Genomic DNA, 15532 nt, shown 5'->3' on the forward strand with positions numbered 1-15532 from the left:
AAGATAATCCAGTTTTTAAAAGCTATCTAAATCGCCATTCTATTTTGAATTCTTCCCTTAGCCTGATTATTTGGGACACTGGCACAAATCTGTACCAGACTCTCTTTGAAATGTTACTATGTTGGAAGAGCTACAAAGTGTCTCAGAGCTGTGCCTACATCACTGATGTTGGAAAACTCCATCGGGGAAGAAATTGGAGGAGCCATGTTGGTTTACACCAGGGGTTCTCAAACTGGGGGTTGGGACCCCTGAGGGGGTTGTGAGGTTATTATGTGGAGGGTCGTGAACTGTCAGCCTCCACCCCAAACCCCGCTTTGCCTCCAGCATTTATAATGGTGTTAAATATATTTTTAAAAAAAATTATAAGGGGTATCAAACTCAGAGGCTTGTTATGTGAAAGGGGTCACCAATACAAAAGTTTTAGAATCACTGGTTTACACTGTATTTGAAATGCAGGATCTGGGAGAAGAATGTGTTTACCAAGGCGGGAAAAATATTCTCTCTAAGCCTCTTGGAGGCTACTGCAAACAAGGTATTAAAAACCATAACCAGGTACTTGGCAGTGTCTCTTATAATGGCATGTGTGCTAAGTGAATGGATTTGATTAATTGACAGGTAGTGCTCCAGAACTACCACTACAAATAATTGCTCAGGAGCTCAAGTCTTGAATTTCTAGATCCTGTCCCCTTTAGATAGATATGAAATTCTAGCCTCCGAGTGTGTGCACTGCTAACTGGATTGAGACTAGCTGCTTTTTTGTTAGTCACTGCCTGTTCTAATTTTGCAATGCCAGCGTGTACACTGAGTGGCTTGGGTTTGGAGGAGGAGCAGCAGCTGCTTATTGGAAAATTGCCGTATTCAGTCTTGGCATTAAATCTCTTCTCTTGTTGGCAGATCTTGTGCAACAGACTTGGCTTTAATCTGACCCTCTTGCTTCATCCCCCGTTAACATTGTTGCACAAAGTAAGTTTCTTTTCCACATCTAGCCAGAATAGATTTAACAGAAAAACCCTCTCAGTGACTCTTGTTCATCATTCCCTAAGGGAATGCTGTATCCGGGACAGCAGAAAGTTATACCATTTGCAGCCTGCTTTGAAGACAGAATGTTACTGGTGTATGGACTCCAGCACACCCTACCACTTCAATAATGTAGTTTAAAACTGTAGCTACATGGCAGAAGAGCTGGTGAAGTTTTGATTTAAATTGATGAGACAGGAAGATAATTCACATTGTCAATGGCACTGATATTTTATGCCATTGAAAGACAGTGTAAGACAGGGCAAACTTTTTGGCCCGAGGGCCACATCTGGGAATAGAAATTGTATGGCGGGCCATGAATGCTCACAAAATTGGGGTTGGGGTGCGGGAGGGGGTGAGGGCTCTGGTTGGGGGTGTGGGCTCTGGAGCAGGGCCAGAAATGAGTTCAGGGTGCAGGAGGAGACTCCGGGCTGGGACAGGGGAGTAGGGGGGAGGGCTCTGGGGTGGGGCTGGGAATGAGGAGTTTGGGGTGTAGGAGGGTGCTCCGGGCTGGGACTGAGGGGTTCAGAGCGTGGGAAGGGGATCAGGGCTGAGGCAGGGGGTTGGGGCGTAGTGAGGGTCAGGAGTGCGCTCTCTGGGCCGCGCTTACCTCAAGTGGCTCCTGGAAGCAACGGCATGTCCCTTCTCCAGCTCCTACATGGAGGTGCGGCCAGGCGGCTCTGCACGCTGCCCTGTCCACAGGCACCGTCCCTGCAGCTCCCCTTGGCTTCAGTTCCCGGCCAATAGGAGCTGTGGGGGCGGCGCTTGGGGTGGGGGCAGCATACAGAGTGGAGCCCCCTGGCTGCTCTTACACGTAGGAGCCGGAGGGAGGCCATGCCGCTGCTTCCGGGAGCTTCGTGGAGCAGCTCCTGACCCTGTTCCCCAGCTGGAGCGCCAGAGCAAGGCCATGCCACTGCTTCTGGGAGCCGCGTGGAGCGGCCCCCGACCCTGCACCCCAGCTGGAGTGGGGCAGGCCCCAGACCCTGTTCTCCAGTGGGAGCTCGAGGACTGATTAAAACGGCTGGCGGGCCGTAGTTTGCTCACCTCTGGTGTAAGGAGTCAAGGCTTGAAATGTTCACAGTATTAGGGGTTTGCTATAAATGGGTTAAAGGCTATTGTTTTGACTCCAAATATGTAACTACTGTGAAGAAGCACTTACTGCGTAGGTTGGGCGGTGTTTTTGAATGTGCATTTCTTGACATCTTTCTGAAGTCAGTTTCATACTCAGGTTTTCTTCCTGCCACAGAAGATCAAAGGTGAGAGTTAATGGCTCTGGTTTTGTGCATTCTGCTCTGAAATTTTGGTCCAGGTTCTGTGTGCACACGGTAATCGGAGCTGGCTGAGAAGTTTGGGACAATAGGAGGAAAGAAGCATGTACTACTTATTTGTGTAACTGTTTTGTAGGTAATTTAATGTTGGTGAAAGACACTGGTTTTGGTAGCACTGAAGGCTTTTATTCAGAGAAGAGATACAGCAGTGCAAGTTTCCCCAGACTGAGAGCCCAAGTGCCTCGATTCTGATTGAGATTAACTATCTCTAGGTGAAAGGTCAAGCACTGATTAACTCCTCGATCTGTTAAAGCTTCCAATAAGTAGGATGCTGCGGCACTGGCGGCAGCTCTGGCTAGGTACCTATGCTTAAACCCCTGCGGTCATGTCAGGTTGGACTTGAGTGGCTAGCCTGAGCGGCTGCCAGTGCTGTAGCATCCACACTGTTATTTTTAGGCACCAGCTCAAGCTTAGCTAGCACAAGTCTACTCTCCCCATTGGGAATATCACCTCCCAGCTGTAGTGTAGACATGCCTTGGGGGAGACTCCTGAGATTCTCAAAAGGAATAATCACTTCTAAAGAGAGTAAGTTCTAATCTCTTGTCTCAAACTCAAAAAAGTGCTCTTCACCAGTTTTAGCTGATCATAAACTCTCCCCCTGCCTCTTGAATATCTCTTAAAGCGTTCAGTGGATTTTTAGCTGTGCCTGGTGGTGTACGAGAAGTGAAGAGGAACAAGCAGGATAAACTAAAGGAAGGGTGAACTGTTGTACATAAGAATGGCCATACTGAGTCAGATCAGTGGTCCATTTAGCCCAGTATCCTGTCTTCTGACCGTGCTGAGTGCCAGCTGCTTCAGAGGGAATGAACGGAACAGGGTAATCATTACATGACCCATCTTCTGTCACAGAGTCTCAGCATGTGGCAGTCAAAGGTCTAGGAACACCTAGAGCATGGGGTTGCATCGGTGACCATCTTGACTAATAGCCATTGATGGACCTCTTCTCCATGAATTTCTTTCTTTTTTGAACCCAGTTATTTTTGGCCTTCACAACATCCCCTGGCAACAAGTTCCACAGGTTGACCGTGCATTGTGTGAAGAAATATTTCCTTTTGTTTGTTTTAATCCTGCTGCCTATTAATTTCATTGGGTGACATCTGATTCTTGTGTTATATGAAGGGGTAAATAACACTTCCTTATTCACTTTCTCCACACCATTCTTGATTTTATAGACCTCTATCACATCCCCCTTTAGTGTTGTCTTTCCCTGGCTGAACAGTCCCAGTCTTTTTAATCTCCATACCGATAATCATTTTTGTTGCCCTTCTCTGTATCTTTTCTATTTCTAATGTATCTTTTTTTGAGATGGGACAACCCGAAAGGCATGCAGTATTCAAGGTGTGGGCATACCATGGACTTATATAGTGACATTATGATATTTACTGTCTTATCTATACTTTTGCTAATGGTTCTTAAGGTTCTGTTCGCTTTTTTGATTTTCACTGCACATTGAGCGGGTGTTTTCAAAGAGCTATCCACAGTGACTCCAAGATCTTTCTTGAGTGGTAACAGCTAAACAGTTGTGCTCCCCATGCAGAGCAGCCATGCCTGGTAGTGAAGATCCACAGTAATTCTCAAGGCTGGGACCCTCCACAACTAACGAATGACTTGTAGCACTAACTGATTCAGCTGTCCATAAAAACATAATGGCTGGCTCATGGTAAAATCAGGATAACATTCCCTAAATTATAGGATTCACTAACCTGAAGAAATCTAGTTGTTCTTTATCCTTTCATCCACCCTCATTTCCTTCCACTTTTCCAATGTTGTTAGGCCTGGTCTACACCTAAAACTTAGCTACATTGGTCAGGGGTGTGAAAAATTTCACACCCTGTGTGCTGTAGTTAGATTGACTTAACTCTCCACTGTAGATGCAGCTAAGTCAATGGAAGACTTCTTGGTGAGGTGGATTTACTTCAGTGGTGGAAACCCCCCTTCCATCACTGTAGTAAGTGTCTACGCTGCAGCAGTGCCAATGTAGCACTTGTAGTATAGACATACCCTTAGTAATAAAGTGGTGTAGATGGCGCTGTAGAAATTGTCATGTATCTCCACCTACAGGAAGATGTTTCTCTAACCACAGCTCTTGTATGTTGTTGGTAAATTGAGTTACATACAATGGCTATTATAAAATAAACAAAACCAAGAGAAGTTTGCTATAGAAAATGTTGGTCATCCATCTAAGTTTGTGTGGGGGCAACAAGAATAAAACCTGACACCTAAGCTGAATAAATTCTGAGGTTCAGATCAGGGAGTTTGCTTACAGGGGATCCCTGTGCTCAGGGTGGATAAAAATCAGTGATTTTTTTTTTAAATTAAAAAATCCAATTTTTTTATTTAAATCGGATTTTTTTTATAAAAATGCTGTTTGAGGGAAAAACCATCTAAAGATAGATACATTATAGCTCAAAGGTGTCTCCTCATGGAATAAGGATTCTAATTCTATAGTATGAGACAATATATTCATGTAATGTTTAAGAAACATTTTGTAAATGAGTTCCAATAGTTCATGGATTAAGAACCCAATTTTATGGAGTTCCAGGGGCATCTGTATAGATTATTTAGGTTAATCTTTCTATCTACCCAATTGGACTCAGTTCTCAGCCTAGAACAGGAGTTCCCAAACTTGGTTTGCAACTTGTTCAGGGTAAGCACCTGGCGGGTCACAAGACACTTTGTTTAACTGAGCGTCCATAGGTACGGCAACTCCCAGTGGCCACAGTTTGCTGTTCCTGGCCAATGGGAGCTGTGGGAACCTGATTTTAAAAAGCTTGAATGTTTAACTAAATTCAAAAATTCATATGCTTGTTGTTAAAATACTAGGTTTGCTGTTGAAGAAAAAATCCAGAATACATAACGTTGTTGTTTTAGTTAAATAAAACAATTTAAATGTCTGTCTGGTGGTGATTTCCTCCTAACACAGTATGGCAAGAAAATCCTCCAAATATTAATGATAGTTGACCTCCCAATGACTTCATAAATATCTGCTTCAATTACCTTTGTAAATGAAATAAACAAACAATCATTCATTTTCTGATACAGCTGTAAAACTAATCTGAAAATTTTTCAAAATAAATCGCTTTAAAAATGTATAGTTTGTACCTTCTAAAAATGAAACCATCTTTCTGAGTTGTGAAGAATATGTATTAAGGTTATAACAACCAACAAGAATGCACTTCTATGTAGAAATCCATGATTAAATTGAGTCTTCCTGACTGGTGATTTAAATCAAATCCACCCTGCCTGTGCTCCTGCTTCTTTGTTGGCTTGTATGCTGCTTCTCCGTCCCCTGACCCCCCCGCTTGCTCTGGTTCTTCTCCCTTCCTCTCCACTGCTGGTGAGGCAAATTGCCACCATCTCCCTGTCTTCAGGAAACTCCCTCCAGCTGCAATTGATTCCTGTTAGACCGTTGAATTTAAAATTTATTTATTTATTTATTTATATATAGATATATAAAAATAAAAAAAAATTGGTGAGTTCCCTTATAACCAGTGCACATTGATGGGATAAAAATCTGATTCCTAAAACCAGTTATTTTGCTGAACTTTTTATATCACTGAAGGGGGAGGCATAAAATTAGTTTGGATGCACATGATCCTTGTCTTCCTATATTTTTCACAGCTTCTCTGCAGTCTATTTAAAATTCAGTGGCACTATCATATGTTGTATCCTCCTGACATCTGTAGGCTTAGGGGAATATTAAGCCCCTTCCACTAAAATTTAGATCAGTGCCATTGTTCACAGGTATAAGGGGAAGGGAAAAAATGGATTGTCTCTTTCAAATGCATAACCATATGATCCAGGCATGCAACAAAAAAATGTTGGTGAAAAGGGAAGTTGAGAGTAATGAATATAAATCAGAAGCTAGGGATTGTAGAAAATTGATAAGGAAGCAAAGGGGCATAAGGAGAAATCCATGGCTGGCACAGTTAAGGACAAATAGTTTAGGAACAAAAAATCCTAACAATGGTACTGGTCCGTTACTAGATGGAAATGGTAGAATTATCAATAATAATGGAGAAAAGTAATAAATGTTCAATAAATATCTCTGCTTTGTATTTGGGAAGGGGGGAACATCACAGTACTCTTTCCATTCCACTAGCACCTCAGGAAGATGTTAAGCAGCTACTAAAGTTAGACATTTTAAAATCGTCAGGTCTGGATAACTTGCTTCCAAATTGGTTTAGGAGCTTGTTGGACTGTTAATGGTGGTGGTTCCTCTCCCCGGCCCTATAAGCCTTGGCATACCAGGGAAGGTCCAAAACACTAGAAGAAAGCTGATGTGCCAGTAAATTAGGTGACCCAGATAATTATTGGCCTGTTCCTGGGCAAGATAATGGAGGGACTGTTATAATACTCTGTTAATGAAAAAAGAAAAGGAGTACTTGTGGCACCTTAGAGACTAACCAATTTATTTGAGCATAAGCTTTCGTGACCTACAGCTCACTTCATCGGATGCATACTGTGGAAAGTACAGAAGACGTTTTTATACACACAAACCATAAAAAAATGGGTGATTATCACTACGAAAGGTTTTCTCTCCCCCCACCCCACTCTCCTGCTGGTAATAGCTTATGTAAAGTGATCACTCTCCTTACAATGTGTATGATAATCAAGGTGGGCCATTTCCAGCACAAAACCAGGGTTTAACAAGAACGTCTGGGGGGGAGGGGGGGAAAAACAAGGGGAAATAGGTTACCTTGCATAATGACTTAGCCACTCCCAATCTCTATTCAAGCCTAAATTAATTGTATCCAATTTGCAAATGAATTCCAATTCAGCAGCCTCACTGGAGTCTGGATTTGAAGTTTTTCTGTTGTAATATCGCAACTTTCATGTCTGTAATCGCGTGACCAGAGAGATTGAAGTGTTCCCCAACTGGTTTATGAATGTTATAATTCTTGACATCTGGTTTGTGTCCATTTATTCTTTTACATAGAGACTGTCCAGTTTGACCAATGTCAAATGCTGGGGGGGGGGGGAAGATAACCTGGATTCGTGCTGGAAATGGCCCACCTTGATTATCATACACATTGTAAGGAGAGTGATCACGTTACATAAGCTATTACCAGCAGGAGAGTGGGGCGGGGGGAGAGAAAACCTTTTGTAGTGATGATCACCCATTTTTTCATGGTTTGTGTGTATTAAAACGTCTTCTGTACTTTCCACAGTATGCATCCGATGAAGTGAGCTGTAGCTCATGAAAGCTTATGCTCAAATAAACTGGTTAGTCTCTAAGGTGCCACAAGTACTCCTTTTCTTTTTGCAAATACAGACTAACATGGCTGTTGTTCTGAAATCTGTTAATGAAGAATTAAAGGAGGGTAATGTACTGCCAAGTATTATGCAGTTATGGAAAACAGATCCTATCAGACTAACTTGTCTTTTTCAATGAGATTACAAGTTTGATTGATAAAGGTAATAGTATTGACATAAAATACTTGGACTTCTGTAAGGCGTTTGACTTGGTACCACATGACATTTTAGTTAAGAAAAACTAGAACAATTTAAAATAACATGACACACGTTAAATGGATTAAAAGCTAGCTAACTGATAGGTCTCAAAATGTAATTGTAAATGGGGAATCATCATTGAGCAGATGTATTTCTAGTAGGATTCCACACGGATTGGTTCTTGGCTCTATGCTATTTTAATCTGGAAGAAAACAAAATCATACTGGCATGCTTTTCTGTAGTTGCCTCTTCTGGTAACTTGATTTATTTGTTTCTCCCCCTGGTTGGCAGTAGCTCTTCTTGAGTATACTTCCCTATGAATTTCCAGACCCATCACGAGTGGAAACAATTGTTCTTCTCGCCGGTTACATGTCCTTGGAGAACACTGAAACCCTTCCCAGCTGCTGTAGAAAGAGCTTGAGGGTTACATACAGACCAGACTAAACCTGGCTTCGAGAGTTCCCAGGAGTCAAGATACACGGTGAACAATTACACAAACAGAGCACAAACCAGACGTTGTAGTAATAAGATACAAATACTGTATTTCCGTTGGAGACTGCTGCTAAATGTTGTGAAATGATGTAACTGGATGGGTATGTCCATGCTTGCTTTAGCTTAATCTCTTGTACCTTTCGTATCTTGGCTCAAGAGACATGTTAGGTTGTCGTCTTTCAGAACGCACAGGATCTGCCAGACTAGAAAGGACCAATGATCCTTCTAGTCAAGTGTCACTTCTGTGATAATAGCAATATAGGAGGTAGATGTAAAACCCTTCAGAGTATCTAACTGTGAATACAATGCTGTTCCAGCTGGTAATCTGCTGAAGTCTGAGGATTTGATGGGTCTTGTAGTTGTTAGTCCAGCTCAGGGGTGGGCAAACTTTTTGGCCTGAGGGCTGTATTGGGTGTGAAACTGTATGGAGGGCCGGGAAGGCTGTGCCTCCCCAAACAGCCTGGCCCCCTCAGAACTCCCCACCCATCCAACGTCCCCTTGCTCCTTGTCCCCTGACCACCTCCCTGGGACTCCACCTCCTATCTAACCACCCCCAATCCCCTGACTGCTCCCCTCCCCCCCCCGAACCTCCGCCCCATCCAACCGCCCCCTGTCCCCTGACTGCGCCCCGGCACCTTCTGCCCCTTATCCAACCCCCTGGCCCTGGCCTCCTTACCATGCAGCTCAGAGCAGCATGTTGGGCCGCCACGCCACCCGGCTGGAGCCAGACACACTGCCCCGCATGAGCGTGCAGCCCCACCACCCAGAGTGCTGCCTGCGCGGCAGCGGGGGAGGGGGAACAGCAGGGATGGGGCTGGGGGCCCAGGAGCTCAGGGCAGGACGGTCCCGCAGGCCGTAATTTGCCCACCTCTGGTCTAGCTGGTATCACTGCTATGCTGTTCCTGCTCATATGTGACCAGTCCTCTTTTGAAACTTACTAAGTTATTTCCTTTAATATCCTGAGATATGTTAATTATAGGCTGCATAAAAGTAGTTTCTGATTTGTTTAAATGTTTTTTTTTTTAATTTCATCTGCCCTCTTATTCTTGAAGTATGGGACTGAATGATGGAGCAGTAGCTGGGCCAGACCTGAATGGCATTGCAACCCTGTGCACCATGTCACAATGCCACTCAGGGTGGGGGCCTGGGTCAAACTGCCCCTCTTGCCCCTGCTGGGGGTAGGGTAGGGTACTTCTGGGGTATGCACAGGGCACGCTGGGAGGGACAGTGACAGGCATCCCAAGACCCTTCTTGTGACCTACTGATGGAGCCACCATTTGGGAAACGCTGCCCCAGGTCTGTTTAAAGCTTTTCTGGATGGGGAAGGGTTAGCGAAGTTTTGTTCTTAAAAGTGAGATAACTGCAGAAAACACTAATAATAATACTCAGTAGTTTGGTATAGTGCTTACCATCCTTGGATCTCAAAGTGTTTTAAAGGATAGGAAAGTACACTTATCCCTGTTGTATTTTGGGGTATCTGAGCCTCAGAGGTGTTGTAACGTGTTCAAGGTCACACAACGAGCCAATGGCTGAGCTCCTAGTTCCCAGCCTGGTGCTCTGTCCACTAGGCCACAACAGCCCCATATTATTGGAAGAATGAGGTATGGTCAGCTGTTCCCAAATACTCTTCCAGGAACATGCCTGTGGACTGCAGAAGTGCAGTGGAAGAATGCCAGGGTCATGGCTGAAGGTTGTTCTCATTAGTATCAGTAACTGTATCCCTTTCTTAGGGTTTTAACTGTATTCCAAGGACCAAGCATCCTGGGAATCTTGTGGTCTTGCACGGAAATATTCTGCATTGTGATTGTAGCTGTTATTTTTGGATAGCTTCAATGGCTCTTCAGCAGGGAGTTGAATTAAATGCCTACTTTGCTACAGCCACAACTTTAAAAAAATGTTTTCTCCATGTTCCTTGAGGTCCCTGGGAACAATTTTGTTGTTCCCAGTTCCCTGGAGGATTGGTCAGCACTGAATGTCCTGTCAGAGCAACTCAAACCCAAATCATTGCTGCAATTGCTTGCTTCTCTTTATTTGACAGCGATAGCGAGCTGAAGTGATTTTGTAATCATTACTGTTTTAAATCGCACACCCTGCACAATCATGGCATTGACTGGAATTGAATCTGTTCCGTCTCAAGAGTACTAGGATCAGAGCTTTACTGGAGCACCTCTAAATTGGGCAGAGCCCCCACTTCAACAGTAGGGGATTATGCACTTGCTTTCACACACTGTTCTTTTCAGTATCACCAACCCCAAGCAATCAAAAATCAGTGTTAGCCCTCCAAAAATTAGAAGACAGAGTTTAAAATCTTTGTTTAAAAAAAATATGAATTTTTTTTCCCTTTTGGCCTTCTGATTTCTGAACATTTAGGTTTTACTCTGTTCATGTTCCTGGCTTTTCTCTAAATATGAGGGCTAGAAACTTTTTTTAAAGATGTGGAGATTTTTGGTTATATGAATCTGGGAGCTGAGTCTAAGAAAAACACCATATATTGTGAAATTTGCAGTAAAATTGTCAGAGTTGGTAACCGCACCTCCTGCGGCAGTATAACTGACCAAGATTGTTCAGTGGCCTGGGTCAAATGATTTTTTTTGGCCTCACTCCTCTTCCGATCGAACAGATATCTACATTACAAAAACCACACTTGAATTAGCCCCCTCTAAGCAGAAGCATCAAGGATGAATGGACTGTGGATCATGGACTCTCCTCTCTGCCAAAGAGATGAGCCCTCCAATTTCTGTTGAGCCATGGTTGGGGAAACTTTGTGTTTCTGCTCTGGCTCTATCCCTTCTATGCATAGGGCTGTGAGACAAGCACCTCTTCATTTAGAGAAACACACCCGCCATAAGCTGACCACATGGTGGGATTGTGTCTCTGCTCTTGCTGGCCCAGATGGGGAAGCGCTGAGAGCATCAGTCAGTGTAGACACAGCCTTCTGCTTTGGGGATTCCCTCAGTGGGATATCATCAGGATAATGTTAGGTCAGGGGTTCCCAAACTTGGTTCGCAGCTTGTTCAGGGTAAGCCCCTGGCAGGCTGCGAGACGCTTTGTTTACCTGAGCGTCCACAGGTACAGCCGCTTTCAGCTCCCAGTAGCTGGGATTCGCCGTTCCCGGCCAATGGGAGCTGTGGGAAGCAGTGCAGCCTGCGCCACCGCTTCCCGCAGCTCCCATTGGCTGGGAACGGCGAACCTCGGCCACTGGGAGCTGCGAGTGGCTGTACCTGCGGACGCTCAGGTAAACAAAGCGTCTCGCAGCCTGCCAGGGGCTTACCCTGAACAAGCTGCGAACCAAGTTTGGGAACCCCTGTGTTAGGTCAAACTAGATTATCCAGTGGTCCCCTCTGGCCTTAAAATCTATGAAAGTGAGAGCATGATCCTCCTGGGTTTCCCACAGTGTTACAGATGGATCAGTAATTTTCCTGATTCTTAATACTAGTTGGTTTTGTTCTCTGTCTCCTTGTTACTCATCTACCATGTGCTGTGGACCAGCCCAGTACAAGAAGGTTAATGGTGGTCCTTCTATTTCCAGCAAAACAAAATACAGACTACAAGATGCTTTGTCTCTGGGGTACCTTATTCTAATCCTATACTTAACTCCATGCTTTCTAAAGATAACCTTTTTCTGTATACCATTACCTGTGGTAATGTACCTGTAATCCATCAAAGCCATGAGACAAAAGGAAAAGGGCTTCTGTATTGCAGTGGGGCCTTTGGTCTTTACACTATCACTGGGCTCAAACAAGTTAATGGGGTGACAGCTGATGAATGGGTGGAGTGACTGCAATCAGTGACTTGAGTGTCTGCATCCTGTCTCATTGCTCGTTCTGAATCTGTGTGCGCTGTAGTTCTGAGAGGGACCCTCTCATGAAACATCCAAGTCTGTAGGACAGGGTTTCTCAGACTATTTTATGCTGTAGCTATAGACCATGTCTTGACGTAGAGATTCTCTGGTGGACACCACCCCTCCCCTCTGGCTCTATGCCTTTCTGAGGGCAGTTTAAGTCATTAGGACAGGATCAGAGAGATCAGATGAAAATAAACTCGCAGCAGTGTGATGGGTGTTTTGTCTCTAGGCGCATGTCTACACTTGCCACTTAAAGCGGAAAAAGTCCCTTTTTTGCGCAAAAACCATGGGAGTGACTACACTTGCCAATGACTTTTTGCAGTTTCACTGCACAAAGAAAACCACTTCCATGAGAGGCATACAGCTTTTATCAGTGATGCTTTTGCAGTGATGTGCAAGTGAAGACATGCTCTTCCTGTTTAGAGCTTTTAGCCTCCACAGGATATCCCACAGTGCGTAGGTGACTACTCTAGCCAGCTGCTCTGCTGCCAGGTAAACCGACATCTACCCTTCCCACTGTAAAGCCCTGGGGACTTTGAAACTCCCCTTCCTGGTCTCTTGGCAAGTGGTCACTTCTCTGACCAGGTGACAAGGCCTGCTCCAGGGGAGCAAATGATTCCCCGCTTGGAGCAATGCTGAGCTACTGGAACTGACCAGTGTTTGGGGAGATGAGGCTGTGCAGGGACCCAGGATGCCCCCTTCCCCCACCCCCTCTTCACACAAGACCCATCCTCAAACTGGAGAGAGCTGCACTGTGGGATAACTGACCTACAGGGTTGCTCTCATTGGTGATAGAAGTGCTGCTAATGTAAACGCTCTCTGATGCCTGAGGGATTGAGTACACAAACCAGTGCTTTTCAAAGCAAAAACTCTGCAAGTGTAGACATACCCTAGGATTTTACAGGTTGCCTGCAGCCCCCATTATGTCCTTCACTGCTTTCCCTTCCGGTTCTGGTGTTCAGGTATTTGATCACTTGAATTTGACACAGAGAAGCACCAGACAAAAAGAGGGAGCTGTCTTGTTTTGAGTATTCATCAAACAAGCATTTGGAAATCTTGAGAGTCCCAAATTGGATTAGGAGTACTTGTGGCACCTTAGAGACTAACAAATTTATTTGAGCATAAGCTTTTGTGGGCTAAAACCCACTTCATTGGATGCATGCAGTGGAATCTTTCCCTGTTTGCTGTATAGGATGTTGATCAGGTGGTCCTGCAGTTTCTTTGAGAGTGTGTGGCACAATCTCTCAGCATAGTCTGTGTGGTATGTAGATTGTAGTGGAGTTTTTTTTACCTTGTCCTTTTGGTATGATGTCCATCTGTTTGCATTTGGGAAGGAAGATGATGTCTGTCTGTATTTGTACGAGTTTTTTTTTTTTTTTTTCATGAAGTTGATGGATTTCCACTTCATACAGATAAATGCAGTGCCCTGCATGGTGGCAGGTTTCAGAGTGGAAGCCATGTTAGACTACTACTCTGAAACCTGAATTGGATTACAACTAGTAGAAGGCATTGCTTGAAGTCCTGAGGAATGCTTCATGGTTGTGACGGAAAGTTCAACAGATCATCTAAGAGCTGCTGTAATAGGGAAAAACTCTGAAGCTATAGGATACTGGAGACCAACAGAAATACTAATAACTAAAGATGGCTTGTGGGGATTCAGATTAAACAGTTGCTGTTCATTCACCTGTTGTTGCTCTGGCTCTGCATAACTTGTTTACTACTCTAAGCCAGCGGTTTTCAAAAAAATTTTCCGGCGACCCAGTTGAAGAAAATTGTTGATGCCCACAACCCAACGGAGCTGGGGGTGAAGGGTGTGAGAGGGGCTCAGGGCTGGGGCAGAGCGTTGGGTTGCGGGGTGGGGCCAGGAATGAGGGGTTCAGGTGTGGGAGGGGGATCTGAGCTGGGGTTGGGGTGTGGGAGGGGGGTCAGGCTCTGGGCTGGGGGTGCAGGCTCTGGGCTGGGGCTGGGAATGAGCGGTTTGGGGTGCAGGAAGGGGGGCTGGGGCATGGGGTTTGGATGTGGGGTTACCATGTGTGGCTCCCGGTCGATGGTGCAGTGGGGGTGCTAAGGCAGGCTTCCTGCCTGTCCTGGCACTGTGGACCACACTGCACCCCAGAAGCGGCCAGCAGCAGGTCCGGCTCCTAGGCGGAGGTGTGTAAGCAGCTCTGCACAGCTCTCACCCGCAGGCACTGCCCCCCCCCCCCAGCTTGGAGCCCTTTGTGGAGCCGGTGCTTAGGGCGGGGGCAGAGTGCGGAGCCCCGTGGCCCCCCCGCCTAGGAGCCAGACCTGCTGCTGGCCACTTCCAGGGCGCAGCGTGGTGTCAGAACAGGTAGGGACTAGCCTGTCTTAGCCGAGCATCACCGCTGCCGGGACTGTTAATGGCCTGGTCAGCGGTGCTGACCAAAGCTGCGGCAACCCAGTGCCTTACATCCCGTGACCCAATACTGGGTCGCGACCCACAATTCGAAAACCCCTGCTCTAGGTCACCTGCCACTTGGCATCTTGTAGAGAATGCTTGTTCTGACTAGCAAATATAACCTGGCTCTGCGCTTCCTTTGTGCATACCAATGTGTATATTCACTCTGCCACCTATTGGCTACTTTATTCTGTAGTACTTAAATACATTTGACAATATTGTCCTAGAAAAGTTTCATGATAGTTTTGCTATAATTACACTGATTCTGGGGTGGGAAGAGATGGTGTCAAGGTTTGTATTTAAACATTCCCTGCAGGGTGGATTGATTTACATCAGTCACTTAAATCCTGATTTAAATCATTAAATGGAAACTTTGATTAGAACTGATGATTTAAATCAGAGGTGGGCAAACTACGGCCCGCAGGCCACATCCGGCCTGTGGGACCAGCCCCTGACCTCCCAGCCGGGGCGGCTAGCCCCCAGCCCCTCCCCCGCTGTCCTCTCTCCCATGTAGTTGTGGTGCATGCAGGCAGCATGACTTGCACCCGCCCACCTCCCAGGCTTTCCAATGAGCCTGTCCTGCTGCTCTGACTGGAATGGTAAGTGGGGCGGGGTGGGGTGTTGGATAATGGGCAGAAGGTCCCAGGGGACAGGAGGTGGTTGGATGGGGTGGAGAGCGGTCGGGAGACAGGGAGCAGGGGGGTTGGATTGAGGGTGGGGTCCTGGGAGGGGGGGACAGGTGCAAGGGGGGTTGGATAGGGGGTGGGGTCCGGGGGCTGGGCAGTTAAGGACGGGGGTCCCAGGAGGGGGCGGTAAGGGATGGGGGGGTTGGATGGGTCAGGGGGCAGGGGTGTGGATAGGGGACAGGGAGTAGGGGGGCTTGGATAGGGGGTGAGGGTCTCGGGGGTGGTTGGGGCAAGGGGTCCCAGGAAGGGGTGGTCCGGGGACAAGGAGCAGGAGGGGTTGGATGGGTCGGTGGTT

General features: G+C 46.0%; 1 protein-coding gene across 3 annotated transcripts in view; it reads left to right on the forward strand.

Moving 5' to 3' along the window:
* NAA60 (N-alpha-acetyltransferase 60, NatF catalytic subunit) overlaps positions 1 to 15532 on the forward strand; it is a 44451-nt gene that overhangs the window by 8051 nt on the left and 20868 nt on the right. The window lies entirely within an intron of this gene.

This window comes from Lepidochelys kempii, chromosome 10, assembly GCF_965140285.1.
Source record: "Lepidochelys kempii isolate rLepKem1 chromosome 10, rLepKem1.hap1, whole genome shotgun sequence".
Lineage (NCBI taxonomy): Eukaryota > Metazoa > Chordata > Testudines > Cheloniidae > Lepidochelys > Lepidochelys kempii.